The sequence below is a fragment of the Trachypithecus francoisi genome, unplaced genomic scaffold, assembly GCF_009764315.1.
Source record: "Trachypithecus francoisi isolate TF-2019V2 unplaced genomic scaffold, Tfra_2.0 Lachesis_group1, whole genome shotgun sequence".
Taxonomy (NCBI): domain Eukaryota; kingdom Metazoa; phylum Chordata; class Mammalia; order Primates; family Cercopithecidae; genus Trachypithecus; species Trachypithecus francoisi.
The window spans coordinates 159,969,099-159,990,656 of NW_022681454.1; the positions used below are offsets into that span (position 1 = coordinate 159,969,099).

General features: G+C 35.7%; 1 long non-coding RNA gene across 1 annotated transcript in view; it reads left to right on the top strand.

Moving 5' to 3' along the window:
- The window catches only part of LOC117084844, a 73,755-nt gene that overhangs the window by 24,813 nt on the left and 27,384 nt on the right, over nt 1-21,558 (top strand). Inside the window, exon 2 of the long non-coding RNA XR_004437703.1 lies at nt 12,685-12,775. This is a non-coding gene — a long non-coding RNA (uncharacterized LOC117084844). The remainder of the gene's footprint in view (nt 1-12,684; nt 12,776-21,558) is intronic.

Here is a 21,558-nt window from a genome sequence, read left to right on the forward strand (position 1 = left end):
ATTTATTTTTGTATAAATTTACAGGGTACAACTACAATTTTGCTACATGCATAGATTGCATAGTAGTCAAGTTAGGGCTTTTAGAGTATCCATCTATTAAACATCATTCCCAACTGAATAAAGTTATCTAATAATATAGCTAAAAGGGATTTGGAGTTGGGCTTTCTCCTTACCTCATTTCACTCCATAAGCACAAGTAAAACCATAAAGAAAAAAAACAGTGGACAGTTAATGACAGGAATAGCAAGAAATGGCTACATTGATCAATTTCATAACTGATTTTTATATTCTAGTTAGTTGTTTTGATCCCTTATATTTTGTTTTATCATTTTCTTTATAGCAGTATTTTTGAATACTGAAAAAATCAAATATAAAAAGTCACTGAGGAACAACTATTAACTTTTGACTCTGTGCAAACATTAATGTTGCTATACATATGTGAAGACAATTATTTAAATTAATGAATATGAGCAAAGTCTAGGAAATCCTCTCCAGAGAAATGTGATTGGCTCAGATTTGTATGGCTGCTAAAAATATTACAGAGGTTGGAGCAAGACTTAGAACCATCAGACATAGTTAATATATGTTATAATACTTATCATGGCATTGAATTACTCTCAGTCAGCCAAGGCGAAAACTGTAGGTAGTTGAAATGCTTCCAGAAGACAGCTGCTTGGACATGTCAGAAACTAATTAAAAAGTACCAGGACGAGCATGACGCTGACAGGCCGAGCTGAACATGTGAGAGCCCTGCCGAGCTTGTGATGGCAGGATCACTAGAAGCTTATTCTTCAGTAAGAAAAGCTCTCTGTGATTACAAGGGCAATGACAGTCCATAAGGGAGCATCAACCATAAAGCAACTAAAGCCTTCAATGGGAGTGCCCCTGAGGAACACTAAGCAATAAGGCTTTCGGGTAAACACACCATAGATCATCATCATGACAGATAAACTCGCTGGAGCTGTCTAGTGACAGATTGCTTGTTAATGAATAGTTTGTTAATAAGCAGGGCAACTGAGAACTGAATGTTGATGTTGAGTCAGAGGTCATATCTGTCAATCTGTTTATGCCGAAATGTTTGTCCTTCATGGAGTTGCTACAAGTTTTCTTTAAATAAAATGTCAATAAAATGTACATTCTATATTTGAAGCAGATATTAATAGGGGAATTTTCCTTTCACTAAAGCCTAGGGTAGGCAAGTACTATATAAACTGTAAAATACCCTAATGTATCATCCAGCCAATGTATACCTTAGATGCAAAGAAAGAATATTCTTTAAAATAATTTATCTTCTTTAGCCTATCGACATTATAATTACCATGGATAATTTTACTAAGTGGTCTGAGACTTGAAAGTATTCCCAACCAGGAGGTGACTAATAGAAGTAGAATTTTTGATGAGCTTTAATTGGTTGTTGAGCTTGAGGAGTTGTTTGAGCTGAAGTTAAATAAGCAATTTCAAATATTTTAAGTCCAAAATGACCATCGATATCCACAAGGTCACTGAGTGAATTTATTCACTTAAACGCTTGGAGAATGCGTTTGGATAGAAATGCACAGTGCTGGGTAAAGAGACTTCTTTTGGCCATTACGAGGTTTAACGTGCCCAGCTACCATAAACACATTAACACTTGCTGGCCTCTGTCAGAAAATCCGGCTTTGTTAGTCATGATTCAGCCAGGTAGAAGATATACATTGAAAAAAGCTGGGCAAAAAAGTTAAGGAAAAAAGACTACACATTTAGATAGATATAGAAAGGAGCCACTAGCTGATAAGTTGAGGACATCGGTGTAAAGTCTACCTTTGAGACTATAATGTAGGTGGTGCAGAGAGCTTGCTTGACTTCCTCCTTCTGATGTATTTGCATGTAACATACGTTAATTTATAGCCATGTGATATGCATATATCTGCTCTAAACCACAAATTTTTCACTACACAAATACGACCTTTTTATATATTGTTATCATAAAATTTACTTTAAATTAATGTTAAACAATTAGGTAATGTGTACTGTATTTTTCAAGTGCAAAATAGGATTGAATCTGAAATTCCAAAATTTGATCAAATTCATTCACAATAGTAAATTGGTATCCGTCTTGGCTGAAATGACCTGACTGAAACCTAGAGATAATCATATTTTCTTTTTCTTTATTATAACTCAGAAATCATTTGATATGCCCATCTTTTGCCAGTGTTAGTTGTTGCAGAAAGCAGCTACAATACTTCTTTTACTAAGTAATTTTTGTAATACTTAGTAAAAATTGTTGGGTATATTATTATTCTGTATGATGTATCACATATGATGTAAATGTACTGCCAATCAGAATGGTTTGGCCACCATATCTGGAAAATTGTAAGTAGTTTTGAAAATAATTTTAAAGTATGTATTTCAAAGTACCGTTGACTTTCTACTCACAAGCAATGGAATGGGAAATTAAAAACATCACAGCCACAAGCAGAGGTAAGATTTTGATAACCTTGAAAGAGGATGCATAATGGATACTTTTGTGCTTAGATAGACCTGAAACATATATTGATAATCTGTGAGCAGTGTCTATTAGAATAAGACCTGCAAGAATCTCCAAGATGAGAAGTTAAAATGGAATTAAGAATGACCTTCACCCCATCTACTCCTTTTAGAAGAGATGGTAAAAATTATAAACAAGCTTAGTCATTAACGTTAGTGGTCAATCAGTCAGATGATGAGATATTGTGTGTGTGCTTTGTTAAAAGAGATTTATTTCTATGTCTTAATATTTGTGATTGGAAAAAGGTACAAAAACATAGAATAAATAAAATCTAGTAATTGATAGCACGACAGGGTGAGAACAGTCAACAATAATTTAGTTATTTTAAAATAACTAAAAGAATGGAATTAGAATGTTCCTAACACAAAGAAATGTTAAACGCTTGAGGTGATGTATCCCCCATTTATCCTGATGTGATTATTACATATTGTATGCCTGTATCACAACATCACATGTACCCCATAAATACATACAGCTGCTATGTACCCCTAAATAATTAAAATATTAAAAAAAAAACTAGAAAAGCAATGCATCTTAACTTGGACTTTCCCCTTTTTTTCCAATCATAATTATTAGCAAAGACATAGAAAACAAATCTCTTTCAACAAAGCACACACACAAATCAGGGAATACTGAGAAGGAAATGTGTCTCAGTAGAGTGAAACTTCTGGCCGATGTAACTGAAAGCTAAGATTTTAATCTATCTGTGACAGGCTCTGAAATCCCTGACCTTTATTTTTACTCCATCTTTGCATGTCTAAATAATCATAACCATCGCTCTCAATTATTACACGCCTACCATGGCCAAACACCTTCTGCTTACGGCTGCTAATTCACACAATGGTTCTGTGAGGTGGACAGTATTATTCTCATTTACGTAGGAGAAAATGGATATTCGTGGGATTTAACTTGACCCACGTCTCATAGCTAGAGGGGGCAGAGCTAAAATCCAGCTAGGTTGACTCATTGCCTTGCCTTTCAGGAACTTGCCTTTTAGGAACTTGTATCTTGCCCCTCAGGAACTTGAACTCAGGGAAATTAATGTTTGAAGAGTTTTCTCTAATTTTTCAAAGAAATTAAAATGATAGTATTTTAGGAAGCAGACCAATTTTATAATTTTTCTTTATGCCGACATGCAATAAAACAAATGGAAACTTTGTCAGAGAAATAATTTGACGATTCTTTTAGGCTTTTGAAAACAAATTTCTATGAATCTTTTCAGAACGAATTAAAAACAAAGAATAATTCAGTAAGGGGAAGCTCATTTTCACTTGGCTTAGAGAGTTGAGTTGTCCCATAAAGACCAGAGTGTGCAACACTTTAGCAATTATTTGTGCAATGCCACATCCTGCCAGGGGTTAACTTCTTCAAGGGTCACCGGAAGGATACACTCATCGTTGGAGAAGGCTTTTGAGTGAAAAAATTTTCATCTTTAAAATGATGACTCAATCAATAATCAATAGAGACAGGGAGTTGGAGCATAATCACAATGGGAGACACTTAACCTGAGTGATTACAGTGATTGTCAGTTTCATCTCTGAGACAATGATGTGGGGGAAGCAAAGAGCCTAGATCTGCATCAGCAGTTTCACTTAGGGAAGTGCTAACAATTGGGAAAAAAAGATTTCTAGGCATAAATTATAGTTTTAAAAACTCCTTCAAAATGAGACCTAGTCCTCTTAATGTATTTAAGTTATTTAAACTTTATTAGTGTGTAACGCTGCCACTGTATGTCAAAGATCTACGAGATTGCTCAGGAATGCCTGGTATGGTCTTTGATTGTGGGCTACAGGAATTTATTCAAAGATGACTTTTGGAACAAGACTTAAAGACATCTAAGTGCAGGCATACATAAGGCACAGGGAAGGCCCTTCCCAAAACCCTTTCTTCTTTTCGGAATACAGAGCAAGAAGTGGAAACAATTTTATTCATCATCATTCTAGTTAGTTATTTGGAAAGTTTATAACAGCAAATTAGCAAGCCAGGATATAGGTATTCCTGTAGTTCTCACTATAAGGGCAGCAACATGTTTGTTCAAATAAACTCTCCCTGAAACATCATTTTTCTATGTCTCCTTTTTTGTTGCCTTTAAATTTTTACCTTTAAGACAAGATTAGAACAAATGAAACGATTTGAATAAATGAATTATGTTTTACTGTTTTTGATTAAGAAAGCTCAATATAATGTTAATTCTACTAAAGAAAATCTATAGATTTGCTGTAATACCAATAAAAAAAGCATTTTTTCCTGAAATAAGAGGTTGATCTTCTTGTATTTAGTATGCATATTTTATTTATTGCAGAAGAGGATGTTATTGTTTCGTATGCATGTAATTATTTATTTTTAAAGGCTAGTCAAGTGAAATAGTAGAAGTGGAAGAGGAACAAATAAATCTGTTAACTTCTGATCAATTTGTTGTAAATATCACTGCCCTCGGACCAGCCTGCATCTGTTTTATTATGTAAATATAAATATCTTAGCTATTATATTTTTAATCTTATATTTTTTAATCAGACTTTTTTTTTTTTTTTTTTTTTTTTTGAGACGAACTCTCGCTTCGTCACCCAGGCTGGAGTGCAGCGGCGCGATCTCGGCTCACAGCAACCTCAGCCTCCCGGGTTCACGCCATTCTCCTGCCTCAGCCTCCTGAGTAGCTGGGACTACAGGTGCCCGCTACCACGCCCAGCTAATGTTTTGTATTTTTAGTGGAGACAGGGTTCCACCGTGTTAGCCAGGATGGTTTGGATCTGCTGAACTCGTGATCCGCCTGCCTTGGCCTCCCAAAGTGCTGGGTTTACAGGCGTGAGCCACTGGTGCCCAGCCTAATCTTACTTTTTAAACTAAGCACTATATTTTTAAGTTCAAGGCATATAATTATTTGTATACATCTAATGTGTTGTTTGTAACTTTTGTATAATACTCCATAGTGTGCATGCACCAAATTTAATCTATCTATTCTGCCAAACAGGAGCAGCTACGTTGACTATGTTGACTAGAATGCATTATGCAGTTAAGCTTCTCTATGTGATATATACCTAAGTGTACATTTTCTGGTCTACAAATGTACCAGAATATTCTTCACAATGGCTCTATCAATTTATATTTCTATTACTTAAATATTTCTAGAATCTATACTCTTGTTTTTATTCCACTGCTGTTAACTTTGTTTAGGTCCTGATTTACATAGGCAATACCCTCCAAGTTAGTTTTCTATATGCTATCTTATCTCTTCAGATTCATTTCCATACCAGTGCCAGAGTGATTATTGCAAAGCACGTATTCTGGTATCTTGTCTTGCTTTCTCTCTTTCTGTGGATCTTTTACAAAATCTTTGTATTAAAGTAACTCTTTTAAAACTTTCTAACTCCTCACCCCCCACCCACCAGCCTCTGCCAAACCACAAACAGACAAACTTAAATGACTATTAACCAAGCCATTGTAAATGTCTTGTATTCATAATTAAGTAAATATTTATTACTTTATTTAGTAATTTATTTCTAATATTATTAATATATTCTAGACAATATGCTAGTCAGAGAGTATGTAATCAAGAGTTAGCTAGAGAGGGTTTGTTTTCTCATAAAACTTAATTTTACTTTGGGAAACTTGTAATAAGCCAAGTAATCAACCACGTAAAACAAAATAAAAGATTACAGTGCTCAAGTCCATATGTGTGTGTGTGTGTGTGTATATATATATATATATATATCACATTATTTTCTTAATATTCTGTAATACAGTACCCCCTTCCCGAAAATTCCATTCCTTTTTCGTGTGGTGTTTCTCCTATTCTATTGACATAACTCTTATTTGTTTTTCTCATTGCAAAATGTTTAAGGAACTATAAAAGGATGATATTTTTTCACGGTATGTTCAATGTCCAGCATATATATCATAGAAAAGTTACCCAATACATTTTTGCTGAAGTAATTAGTGTCATGCGCGTCTGTGTGAAGAGACCACCAAACAGGCTTTGTGTGAGCAACATGGCTGCTTATTTCACCTGGGTGCAGGTGGGCTGAGTCCGAAAAGAGACTCAGTGAAGGGAGATAAGGGTGAGGCCGTTTTATAGGATTTGGGTAGATAAAGGAAAACTACAGTCAAAGGGGGGTTGTTCTCTGGTGAGCAGGAGTGGGGGTCACAGGGTGCTCAGTGGGAGAGATTTTTGAGCCAGGATGGGCCAGGAAAAGGAATTTCACAAGATAATATCATGGCTTAAGACAAGGACCGGCCATTTTCACTTCTTTTGTGGTGGAATGTCATCAGTTAAGGCGAGGCAGGGCATTTACACTTCTTTTGTGATTCTTCAGTTACTTCAGGCCATCTGGTCTTATACGTGCAAGTCACAAGGGATGCGATGGCTTGACTTGGGCTCAGAGGCCTGACAATGAGTATATTAAATCATCTGTTAGGATATAATTGCATGTTTTATTAATTACCTGTTATATGCTTAACACTCTGCTAGACATTATGGTAAATACATCAAAAAATGAGAAGTTATCCTTTCTAGGAAGGTTATAATCTACTTCTAGAAATAACTAAAGATCATGATACTATATTCTAAATGCCAAAATATTGTAGAAAAAAAGAAAAGATAGCTGTGTATAACAGTATGCAAAAGTGTTAGAGATAAGTTGGAAATTAGTGAGCTTTAAAAGCTGAGTAGAATTTAGGCAAGCAGGATGTAAAATAAGTCCATCCTAAGGGTGAAAATGGATAGAGGTTCCCTAAGCATGGTATTTGAGAAGCACGTGGGGCTCTGTGTAATAAACTTGGACTGAGTCCAGAGTATGTTCTAGGGCTTGAGTTAGTCTCTGTTAGTACAATGATAAACCCAAAGGCTAGTTGTGAGACCATTTTGACTTGTGTGGTTAATTCAAGATGGAGAGTGGGAAGATAGGAAGTAGGTCTGCTAAAGTGTCATGGCATGCATGTGTGTGTGTGTGCTTGAGAGAGGAAGTGAGTCTGTGTGTGTGTGTGTGTGTGTGTGTTCTTGAAAACCAAGCAGCAAACATGAGTGTTTTCTTTGTAGGCAATATGTTTGAAGCTAAGACATGATAAAATCCATGAAAGAAAAAATGAACTGTATCATAGGTGTGCACAAAGATTATGAGATATGAACAATTAAAATGAAAGCTACAAGTTAGGAAACCATTTTCAGTGGTAGAAGCTTTTTATATGATGGGAACAATGGAAATATTAAGGAAAGAACAGATGCTAGAGTTATTTTTAAGAAATATGTCATGCCTGATAGGGCATTAAGACTAAAGTACAGACATGAGCTAAAATCGCCTAAAGATTTGCATTTTTAGGGCCTAGAAATTGGTTACCAAAAGCATATATGCAGAGATAACATTTTTTCTTGGAGAAAATGGTGTGTTTATTTTTATGCACACTGAGTTGAAATGGAAATGTTCTGTAGTTAGCTGAACATATGTGAAAAGTAAAAAAAAAATGAGTTACAGTAAAAGAAAATGCCAATATAAATAAAATAAAAAGGATAAAAATAAATCAGTATATTTTATGCATCATTAGGCTGAATATATTTGTTAATGCACCAGGGCCTTTTGAATGTGCATATACACATTTTCTACTTACTATTTTTTATGCTTAATGTGCTAAATTTATGTATTTTACTGCCAAAACTTGTTCTAATAAATCTATTTTTAACATTTAATACTAATCACAAATTTAATTTCTTAAAACTTAATTTTGCAATGACACTTATTTTGTCTGATTCTTAAATTTCCCTAATATTTTGAACAATAATAAATCCACATTATGTGAAAATATTTAAACAAAAATTTGTTCTAAACTATAATACTATTGGTTTAATCCATGTTGTCTTTTTCTCTGTTCAATTTTATAACTCCTTGGAACTTAGAACCTTTTTACTATGACACTTTCCAGGTAATCTTAAATAACCCCTCCTCCACTGAGAAAAAAGACCCTCTCAGGTCAGATCATATTATTTATATGAATTATCAAAAATTTTTATCACTGATCCTAAATATTTTATAACTGATTCATGTTTCCTAGATCAGCTTTCTTTCCAGAGCACTGGTCCCCAACCCTCAGGCGTGGACCAGTAGCGATCTGTGTCCTGTTAGGAACTGGGCTGCACAGCAGGTGGTGAGTGGTGGGAGAGTGAGCATTAATGCCTGAGCTGCACCTCTGAGCTGCACCTCCTGTCAGATCAGCAGTGGCATTCGATTGACACAGGAGCACGAACCCTATTGTGAACTGTGCATGTGAAGGATCTAAGTTGTGTGCTCCTTATAAGATTCTAATGCCTGATGATCTGAGGTGGAACAATGTCATCCCAAAACCATCCTCCCCTCCATCTGTGGAAAAAATTATCTTCCACAAAACCGGTCCCAAAAAGGTTGGGCACCACCAGAGTACACATTACTTGTTTGATAAGTAAGACTCTTAAACCTAATCCTTTCATTTAAACCTCAGGTTATCACATGATCTTGCCCCCCCTCTCTCCTTCTCTCACTAAATGTTTTATTTTTAATGGGCATAACTCATTTCCTTGTCAACCTAATGTACTTTCCTGATTTATTACCATTATTTCAAAAAATTATCAATGCCTTGTTAATACCAAGCATGTCCTGGGAGATAAGGGCCTATATTGTGCCTTTACTCCCACTCATTAGGACAGTGAGCTAATGTGTTATCTTGAAATACACTATTGAACACTATATTTCATTAACACGTATAAAAACTGGTTCCTGACTCAAGTCATGGAAAGGGCTACCTTGCAAGGAGTCCGGTTGGCTTTGGCTGCATAGTAATATAAACCATGATCTGCATAGTGGATACACATGTGCACTGGTGGATACACACTAGTAGTAGTGCTGGTACTTTTGGGACACTTCTACCATCATAAAGTGGGAGGATGTATACTGTCAAGATTATGAGTTCATCTTGAGTTTTCTAATTCTACATCTAATGTTAACCCCATCCTTATCGTCAGGGTTTCAGCCACATGAAGGCTGTCCTCCTATACTCACAGTCTCCGTCATATGTGCCATCTGAATAAAAGTTGAGAACAGTATTCAAGAATTTGATAAAACAGAACAGCAAAACCTGGTTTCTCTGTTTAGTATTTGATCAATGTTAAATAGAAAGAGACAGGAAGATTGGATACTAAGGAAATGAAAACAGCAGTTACATCATATATTTCAAAGGCAAATTGGCAAGAAAGAAATACTAAGGATACTCATGCACATGGAAAGGCAGAAGAGAATTGCCCAATAGGGGCATCATGCTGGAAAACTCTGGAAAGGGAGTGGTCAAAATCTAAGATATGGGGATTGAGATCTAGAGAAAAAAATAAGAAACTGGCTTTGTAGAATAGAGTAGAGAAATGTTTTGGTATAGAGTCATATGTATTATAAAGTTAGAGAGATGTGAGGCTAAGAGAAGTTTGGAGAAAGATGTGGAAAATATTATTTTGCTTACTAAATTTTTAAATGAAAAAGGAAAATAAAATTTTGCTAGGAAGAAGAGCTTAAGATAGAATAAAAACACTTCTCAAAGATTGAGTTTTTGGATTTGCCTCTTTAATCAACAGTAATTGTTTGATCAAAAACAGTCACAGAAAAAAGTACGAGAGTACAGCATTGAAGCCCAGATGTTTATACATGCCAGATATCCTTCCAACTGTCTATGTGAAGCTGAAATTCAGTAAATGGAGCTTTTATTACCATAATATGTTAATAATAATTTCACTATTGCAACTGATTTTTAATCAGAATCTCCTAGAGACATTAGAAGAATAAACCAGGTATCATTTCAGGAATCATTCAGTTCCCTGAAAGCCTGTTTAGGAAATGTTTGTCGTTTTGCCAATTACATTGGAATTGCTTTGGGTTTTGATGTTAATGTTAACGGACAAAAGGCTAATCCCCAAAGAAACTTTGAGTTATTTTTCAACTCTCTTATTCTAAGAAAGGTTGAAGACATCAGGATGGTGAATTTGCTTTCTGAATTTGTTCCATTAAGTTGTTTAATTATTGGAGAAATCTGACTCAGCAAATGATTTATAGCTGCTACTGATACAACAAAAACATGAGATAAAATAATTGTTTCTCTATGTCATTTTATCAGTAGGACTGTTTTGCAGCCCTTAATTTCATTTATCTATAATATTACCTGGCAAATAATAGACACTCATCAGTATTTGTTGAATGAATAAATGCCTCTCCTATCAAATAATTCTGTCTGCTAGTCTTCTATTACATACCATAGCTTTATGGTTTCCAGTTTATTTCCTTCATTTTTTACTGTGTAGTTTATAAATAATAGAAGCAATTACAGTGTACAGGTGTTTCTGGCAATGACATTTTACATTAATTTGCACATTCCATGAAAGCTAAATTAATAATAGCATTTTCCTGGGCAAGGAAAGAGTGGCCCCTTGCTAGAACATTTCTCTAACTTCGTCATTACGTTATGAGAAACTAAGACAAATGAAAACAATTAATTTTCCTGTCTTTCTCTTTCACAAACATAGTTCTGCTTCAATTAAATTAGTAATTTTTAGGTAACTTTCAAGTTATATAATTTAAGCTGCAGCAATCTTGCCATAGCTACATTACAAAATGACTTGTGCTAAGAAAAAGTTCTAGTAATATATGTTAGCTTGAGGAATAATACATAACATATTTATCCATCTTCAACATAACTTCTTGTATGTGGGATTAAACTTTAATATTTGTAGGAGAAAAACAATAAAGCATCTTCAGAAGCTTTAATAAACTCAGCTTTCTATCTTCAAATGAAATGACTACTCTCTGTTTATGAAAGTATTACCAAGCTAAGTGGTTACTTAGGTGGAAGAAACATCATGGTTAAATATTTACTTATTTACCTAAGGTTTATAAAATATCAGATAGATAATTCTAACGACTTCGATGTTCTTTTTAAATTCTTCCTTTATGTGTTCAAAAATGTAAAATTTCATTAAGATTTTCAAAAAATGAACTCCTAATCTCTCTTCCTAACTGGATGTATTCTTAGTTCTTCTTTCTCACTTAATTCCAACACTATCCTTCCCCATCTCAGGCTAAAAACACTAGAGGCATTCTTGGATCCTTTCATAATTCTCACACTAACCATCCAAAATATCAGCCAATTCTGTTGGCTGTATTGTGAAAATAGCCTAACGTCAGACAATGTGTCACCACCTCCTCAAATCTCTTCCTCAGCTGAGTCACGTTAACTCTCCTGGATGAGCAGTAGTTTCCTAACTACCCTCTCTTCTATTCTTACGGTCCTCTCTCTATGGTCTGTTCTCAACATAGCAGTTACGGTAGTCTTTCCAAAATGAAAGTTATTCACTCTTTTAATAAAAAACAAAACAAAACTTTCCAATGGCTCTTTGTCGAACTCAAAATCAAATCCAAAATTATTTGCTTGATCCATAAAGCCTAGCCTATAAACCTACACTCATCTACAAGCTCTGACCTCCCTGTGAGCTTCCAGACTGAATCTCCTATTTACTCTTCATCTCTTTCTTACTCACCCAATTCCATCCATACCAGCCTTACATTTTCAAACATGCTGGATACATTCCCTCTTCAAAACTTATGCACTGCTGTTCCTCTACCCAGATGTATGTGCCCTTTATCTCTTTCAAGTTTTTGTTCAAATGTCTTCTCAGTTGAATCGCAGCCTTTCTGCATACTCATCATGCTGCATCTTCATTGCTCGCTTTATTTTATTTTTCTACAGAACTTCTAATCTCCTGCCATATAGTAGCATATAATATAGTTTATATGTTTATTATATTATTTATGTCTCCATCCAGAATGTAAGTACAATAGCAGAAAGGATTCTTATATTTGCTTAAGTGCATTAGCACTTAAAAGAGTGTCTGAAACAAAGAGTAGGCACACAATAAATATTTGCTGAAATAATAGATGAATATATGAATGAGTCTCAAACACTGTAACAGGTTCTTTATGTATACCTCACTTAATACTTACAACAGCTTTGTGAGCTAGTTACTGTTACTTTCTCAGTTAAAACAATTCAAAATAACTATGCTAGTTAGAGATGTGACTCAGGTTTTCAAAATCATACAGTTAGTAATCAACTCAGGCACGCGATTATAGTCATAACACTATCTTACTCCTCCCTTTCAGAGTCCATGTTACATCACTGTCCATATGCTGGACACTGGAGGTCACAAAATCTCATCACACTTTTGGCAACAAGGAACCTAAAGTTTGTTTGGTAAGACAACCCTTGTGCACTGACAGTGAAGCTGGACAGCTGTGCAACTCAGGGAGTGAGCTGTGGAGCCAGATCCCAGGGCTCACCTCTTTCTTCTGCTACCTATTTGCTATTCACCCTTGGAAAAGTCATTTACTTTCACTTTGCCCATGGTTTCTTGCCTGAAAGTGATAGCAATAACAATAACAATCACATCAAAAGGTAGTTGTCAGAGTTAAATAAGTAGCTAGGGTATAAGAAAAGTACGTAACACCTTAGCACAGGGCTTGGTATGTGTGTCATGAGCTTTTCAACATTTTTCAAATTAAGATAAAATTCACATACCATAAAATGTATCATTTGAAAGTGTAAAATTCAGTGGTTTTAATATAGTCACAAAGTTGTGCAATCATTATTACTTTCAAATTTCAGAATATTTTCATCATTCTGCCCCCAAAAACCCTGTATCTTTCAGTAGTCACCCCCAATCCCTTCTACCTCTGGCCTCTGGCAACCACTAATCTACTTTCTTTATCTATAGATTTGTATTTTCTAGACATTACATACAAATGGAATTATATCATATGTGGTCTTTTATGTCTAATTAATTGCACTTGGCAAGTTTCAAAAGTTCATCCATGTTATGGTATGTATCAGTACTTCATTCCTTTTCGTGGTTGAGTAACATTCCAATGTATAAATGTATCCTATGTTACTTATCCATTCAGTAACGAACAGGCATTTGATATATTTTCACTTTTCATATATCAGGAATAATTATTCTATGATGAATTGTGTACACTTTTTTGGGGGGTGAATGTATATTTCAACTCTCTTGGATAAACACCTAGGAGTGTAGTTTTTGAGGTCCTGTAGTAAATCTGTATTTAGACATTTGAGAAACTGTCAAATTGGAAGTGGCTGTACCATTTTACATTTCCATCAGCAAAACATTTAGGTTCTAATTTCTCCAAATCACTGTAATTACTTGTTATTGTCTGGCTCTCTGATAATGGCATCCTAATGGGTATAATGTGATATCTCATTGTGGTTTTAATTCACATGTCCCTAAAAACTAATGATGATGTGATAGACAGAAAATGGCCCTCAATGAAGCCCAGGTCCTAATCCCTGGAATCTATGAATGTGTTATTTTACATGGCAAGGGAGAATTAAGGTTGCAGAAAGAATCAGTATTGCTAATCAGTTGACCTTACAGTAAGGAGGTTATGCTAGATTACCTGGATGGACCTAATGTAATCACATGGGTCCTATAAATGTGAAAGAGGGAGTCACATGAAAGTCAAAAGAGAGGGAGAGAGAGAGAGAAATTTGAACATATTAGCTTGGTGCAAAAGTAATTTCTGTTTTTGCCATTTCTTTTCATGGTGTGTATAAACTGTTACATATTTACGTAATTTTTGCCATGACTTTTAATGGCAAAAACAGTAATGACTTTTGCACCAACATTAATAGTATGAGACTCTCTTTGGAGACAGAAGAAAGGGACATGAGCCAAGGAATGCGGCAGCCTCTAGAAGCTGAAAATCAATAAAATAGATGTTTTTCCAGAAGCGTTACTCCAGAAGAAGCATAGCCTTATGAGAACTATTTTGGACTGCTTAACTTTAGACCTATAAGCTAATTAATTCATGTAGTTTTAAACCACTAAATTAGTGACAGTTTGCCACAGCAGCAATAGGAAACTAATACAGATGTTGAACATCTTTTCATATGCTTACTTTACAGAAATGTGTATTAGAAACTTTTGTCCATTTTATAATTGAAATTTTAAATTAAGGAGTTGTAATAGCTCTTTATTTAACCTAGAGATTTATCATACATTTGATTTGCAAATATTTTCTCTGATTCTAGGTCTGTTTTTTCACTTTCTTGATGGTATAATTTTCAACACAAAATAATTTTTTTATTTGATGAAGCCTAATGTTTCTATTTTTTCTTTTGTTGCTTGTGCTTTTGTGCATTAACTAAGCAACCATTGGAAAATCCAAAGATACAAAGATGTACTTCTGTGTTTTTTCCTAAGAGGTCCATACTTTAGGTCTTGCGTTTGGTTCTTTGGTCCTTTTTGAGTTAATTTTGTATACAGTGTGAGGTAAAAGTATGTATTAGGATTCTCTAGAGGGACAGAACTAGTAGAACATATATTTATGTATAAAGAGAGTTTATTAAGTATTAACTCACATGATCACAAAGTTCCACAATAGGCCATCTGTAGGCTGAGGAGCAAGGAGAGCCAGTCCAAGTTCCCAAACTGGAGAATTTGGAGTCCGATATTCGAGGGCAGGAAGCACCCAGCACGGGAGAAAGATGAAGGCTGGGAGGCTAGGTCACTCTCTCTTTTCACATTTTTCTGCCTCCTGCTTATATTCTAGCCACACTGGCAGCTGATTAGATGGTGCCCACCCAGATTAAGGGGTGGGTTGCCTTTCCCAGCCCACTAATTTAAATGTTAATCTCCTTTGGCAGCACCCTCACAGACACAGCCAGGATCAATACTTTGTATGCTACAATCTGATCAAGTTGACCTCAGTATTAACCATCATGAGGTACAACTTTATTCTTTTTTGCATGTGAATACCCAGCTGTCCCATCATATACTCTTACATTTGAGCAGTTACTATTTTTTACATAGCTTCATAGATAGTAAGATAACAAAAAGTATGGTGAGGGAATTATTAAGTGAACAATGAAGTCAGGAGAGAAGATGTTCTACAAAAGATGGTATATGAGTTGAATTTTAGAAAAGACTAGGAGTTGGTCAGGTAAAAAATGGCAGAAATTTTATTTAATGAAGGAAGCTTCGTGAATAAGCAAAGCAAAGGAAGTGAATGTATTCATGTTTAAGGAAGTGAATGTATGCACGTTTCAGGAACTGAAATTGATAGGAATACCTGGCAGTTTGAGGACCTTGGAGCGCAGTGATCACAGATAAACAAGAGGAGATGGATAGTACCCTTAAGAAAAGCTCTCTGTACTCCTAACCCTGGCTTTACCCTTTACAGCGGCATTCATGCAGAGAGAATTTTAAAAAATAGGCTGTTTTTTTAAAAAATATCTAATTAGTGGAAACTTACTATGCCATCTTTTCAACAATTGACTCCCTTATCAATATATAGAGGGTGAGACAATTGTTTAGTAGGCAGTTTATTTAATATGATATGATAATGAGAATGTTTCCACATTGTGCCCCAAAAATACAATTACTCTTCCCAGTGTTTTCAGAGTTTCTTACTGACCATAATTCATATTCTGACCATAATTTCATATTCATTTTTCTTCTTTTAAATACTATTGATCAATTCTTATATGCTCTTGTAACTACCTTCAGGTATGTCAAGCTGTACTGTCATTTGATAATAGTCGCTTTGGAGTTTCATGGTGTGTATAAACTGTGACAGCTTTACCTAATAAATAAAACTGAAATGTCTTCAGAGATTTCACAACTGTCAAATATCATAGCTCTGTTGGGAGATGTTTAGTTTTGCTGGCATTTAATCTCCTATTTTCAAATCTCATTCTTTGGACATTACTGTTGTTTAAATGTACAAAATTTGAAAAACTGCTTTAACACATCACATAATAGAATATACATAATTTAAACTAAGTTTTAAAACAAAGTTTCAAATATTTTCTATTTTTTCATAACAAGTGTGATTATCAATTTTTTATTAGCCAATCTACATATATGTATCCTGCCTTAGTCTAAAGTGCTTCAGATGTGTGAGGGGAGGCAAGGATGGCTTCCTCACAAATATATTTCTATGAGGTACTTGGTAGCCTCTGGAGAAGCATGAATCGGAAACAGTATGATTAATTCAGGAACAAAATATGACTTGCCAAAAGAGAAAGGAAAATAGGATAGCATGTGCATTGAGAATAACCAATATTTTCTGTTGTTGTTGTAATTTTAATTCATTTTTTTTCTGGTTTGATCTCAAGCATTTAGTTTTTAGCATTATAAAGAGACAAAACATTCAACAACAAAATACAGTTCTGGCCTGTAAAAAATGGAAAGCCATCATTCACAACCTTACAATAAGTAAAAGGTGAAACAATGAAAATTAATTATTTTTCTTGGACCCATCTGAGAACTGAGATTCCAAGGCAAACCACCATTCTGAAATCTAGACTGATGGGCAAATCCAGACAGCCATAGCTGAGACCTTATCTGGAACAGTAACTGGAGTCATACTGAGCATTCGTTAAAACAAAAACCTATTCTCTCTCTAGTAAAAAGACTTACCAGCGTCTTCTCCCAGCTAGAGGTAGGGCACTGTTCCAGCTCTAGCCTTCTCTAGCATTCCTGTCTTGCCAAAGGTAGGGAGGAGAGAGGAAGCCAAACCTCTAGAGAAAACACTTGTGAAAGTCACAGTACAGACACGGGCAAACAAAAATACTGACATTTTATCACAAAGTAGTAAAACACTTATGTCACCCACACCTCAGTGCCAAACCAACAGAGGGCACTGGTGTAACAGATTACAGTGGAAAGGGCTATAAAAACAAACCACAAATCAAAAGCAGTTTAACAGAAATCAAGAATGTCTCTGATTGGCTCATCAGTAGACTGAACATGTCTGAGCACAGTATCAGTAAACCTGAGGATACTCCCATAGAAACTTCTCTAACTAAAATACAAAGACAATTTAAAAAATAATAATAATAATATAATAAAAACAAGAGAACATGCAAGAATAGTAGACAATTTCCAAAGATATTAAATATGACACATATATTAGGAATACCAGAAGTCAAAGAAATAGAGAAGGAGCAGAAGAAATATTTGAATGAATAATGACCATAATTTTTTTCTAAAGTAGTGACAGAAGCCAAGTCACAGATCCAGGAAGCTCAATAAACACCATTTACTGTACACATTGCTTTCTAGCAGTGTATTGATGCAAATTATATATGCTGCAAAATAAATAACTCCATCGTGAATGTTTCTGTATTCTTATTTGATGTATTTTATTTCATTAAAATTTGATTAAGGGTTTGGAGAGCCAATACTAGAAAGGAAACAAAGGGTGTGTGTGTGCACATGTTGCCCTGCATTCTTTCCTTCTGTATGACTATGTGGGATGAGTTGTGTTCTAAAGCATATTTTTCACTCCTCTCCATCATAAACAGAGTAAGTAGAGCAAAATCTAAATGTTTCTTAATGAGACAGTACTATTTTAAGTAACATTGATGTGTAGAATTATTTACCTACATGAAATGGCCTCAAGTGTGCAAATTTAGTCACTTATTATACTGAGTACTAAGGACATAAGGGAAAAAGAAGACCTGACCTTTGTTCTTAAGTAGCTTAGAGTCTGGCCTTTTAAATTAACTTAACAGATAATTATTGGCAATACTCTTAATTTAACAGCTTTGGTCACCTACCCCTTCTACTTGCTAAGATTGACCAGAGGGCAGAGGAAGGATAAAGAATATTGTCTTGTTATTTCTGTTTGAGCAAATGTATGTATGTATGCATGTATGTATATAAACATATGAATGAAAAGGAAATGAGTGCACGCATAATGATAAGTTTATAAGACATTCATGCAAAGAGATGGAATTAATGTCTGATTAACTCAATTTTTTTATGTCAGACAAAATGGTACGTATTCAGTTTCGAGAGCACAGAATGATTTGACAAAATGAGAGAAGGTTAGCTGAACAGTACTCAAGATGTGAAAGGGTGAATTATGCAAGTTTAATTAGGAGAATTGATGAGCTGAATTTTTAAAGTTTTGTTTGCCATAATAAAAGGGGTGATGCACTGCCTAGAATTTAAATGCACTGACTCTGGAGTTGTACTGACCTGTGCTCAAATTTTAGAACTTCTACTTACAAGTTCCATTCTTTAGGGTAGGATGTATCCCAAAGCCTACATTTTCTTATTTGTAACATTAGGAACCAAATGGTAACTCCTTGGTTTTTAAAATGTTATTTCTTTTTATTTCATTATACTGTTTAGTTTTCCTTCTCTATATATTGAATCAATCTGGCTATATGTTAATCTATTAATCTATTTTTCAGTATTTTTTAAAAATGAATACTTGCTTTCTTAATCTTTGTTATCATATGTTTCCTTTTTTCATTTATTCCGTAAGTATAAGTATCTTTTTTTTTTTTTCTTTTTGAGACAAAGTCTTGCACTGTCTTCTGGGCTGGAATACAGTGGTGCAACCTCGGCTCAATGCAACCTCCACTTCCTGGGTTCAAGTGATTCCCCCGCTAAGTTTCCCAAGTAGCTGGGATTACTGTCGCCTATCACCACATCCAGCTAATTTTTTTGTATTTTTAGTAGAGACGGAGTTTCCTTATGTTAGACAGGCTGGCATCAAACTCCTGACCTTGTGATCCACCTGCCTCAGCCTCCCAAAGTGCTGGGATTACAGGCATGAGCCACCACACCCAGCCTCCATGTGTATCTTTACTACTTCTTACCATGTAATTTTCCTGAATTTATTCTGCTTATAGTTTACTCATTTGTTAGGTTAAATATTAAATTTGATTTTCCACATTTTTCTTTTGTAAGTATTAGCATTAATGGTTGTACATTTTTGTCTAAATATTTTAGCTGGTTTCTTAAGTGTCATAGGTAGTATGTTAATTATCCATTTGTAAGCATTTTAAATTTCCATGTCAACTTCCTCTTTCCTTCATCAATTATTTTGACCTCATTTAAAACTCACAAACTTATAGATTCTTGTGAGTTATCTTTTAGTTTTTATTTGTAACTTAGTTGGAAGACTGGTTACACTACATGGTTTATTTAATCCCAATTATTTGTTGCATCTTAATTATGGTCTAGAGAAATGTTTCTTCAAAGTTAATTTTGTTAAGGTAAAGATTCTGATTTACTGGTCTAGAGTTGAGCCTAAGAATGTGCACATAGACACAGATATGATAGTGCACAAGCAGCAAATATCACCGAATTATTATAAAACTATATATCTGATAAAAGTATAGTATTTTCAATGCTAAGAGGTATAGGACTTAAAATGTATAGATCAAATTGGCTTAAAGAACCAGGATAACTTTCTCATGCTATTGAATGCAATTTCCAAAAGAATGTGACTCCATATTTTGGGACATTTATTTTTGTTTGTAAATACAAAACAATGAACAGAGCCATCTTGAATTAGACTTCGTAACAAAGTCTGTTTGGAACATATTTGTTATTCAGGAATCAAATTTGGGACTAGCAAAATGCTCTCTAAAAGAGAGAGTAATTATAGTTAAGAGAAAGCAAGAAAACATTATAGAGTGCATTAACATAAGCAATATTCCCATCTTTACAACAACATCCATTGAGAAAAAAAGACATTTGTCTACTGGTTCCTGATAAGAAGGGATGAACTGCTGCCTCCTTCTTCTCCTTCTTCTAAACACTAGAGATGCCACAGACCCATACAAGAAGTTGACAGGGCTTTGAGGAAAATGATTGTGTTTCAGTCAGGAGTAGGCCAAGGTAGACATCTGGTACAGATGACACAGCAAGTTTGGAGTGCAGGTGCACAACCCTGTGCATAAGGTAATCACATTTATGTAGCCATTTAACGTAACCTGTTTGTGTGATCTCATATCTGGCTTTGAGCCATTATTATCTATGGGTAATATGACTGTATTGCTGACTCTGTAGATGGCAGAGAGATTAAAGCCATGTCCCAACTGCCCACAATCCCTTGAGTGTTCTTTCAGCTACCCACCACTGTCTACCAGCTCCCCTTGGACCCCAGCTTGCATTGGAACCTGACAGTTGATGTAGCTGGCAGGACCCTGAGGTGAGTGAGCCCTCGGCCCCTGATTATCCCAGGTCAGCCATGTGGCCCCAGCATGGGTTATGACACCCAGTGGCTGCCATTCTGCTAGGATGGGCCATGGTAGAAACATGGGTACTGGTGAATGGGTCCCCGATGAGCATGGGGAAGGCGCTTAAGTACCTGGAAGCACAGAGCACTGAGAAGGAGCGCACCTTTGCTGGAAGAGTTGGATAGGCATTTTTGGCTATGCTATAGGAAGTGCATGCTGAGTTCATGCAGAATGAAGCATAGTTAAGGGACCTCTAGATGTAAGCAGAGCACCTGGAAGCCCAGCTACACAGCTTGGAATGTGAATTAGGGGCTGCCATTAGTGCAGGCAGGACCACCATCCTGGTCAGAGACCCCTGCTCTGTCTGATACCTAGGAAGAAGAACCTCTGTTGTGGGTTTGCCCAGTGGACCATCAGAAAATAGAGCATGGACAGCCATTGGGGACCCAGGGGCAGGCTCAGGGACCCTCTGCTATGACAGGGCACACGTCATACACTGCCTATACCCCAGTTGAGTTGCAGGAATTGGGTAAACAGTGTTGGCAGTGCTCAGGGGAAGCCCTACCAGATTCGACGCTTCATCTTTGGGATGAGGGAGCAACAGTATTGTATGCCTCCGAAATGGAAAAGTTGGCCTCCATTATGATCCATTCCTTCCTCCATCAATGATTACAGGTGAGCAGGAGGTTAGCACAGGGACAAGGCAACTACATGCTAATTGAACGGCTGATGGCAGCCATACAAACAGTATGGAATGATGCCAGAGAAATACCAAAAACTGTGAATAAATGGCAATTGTATACAGATTTGGTGCAAGTAATTCAAGAGATGGGTATGCAGCAGGCTATGTTTAATCTGAGTACCTGAGGGCCAGATGATGATTGCTTTACCTCCCACATGAGGGACCTTGTATTGGGCTCTGTGCTGACAAGCGCCTTTGGCTCTCTGGCTGCTGTCGTCACTCTATATGTGGG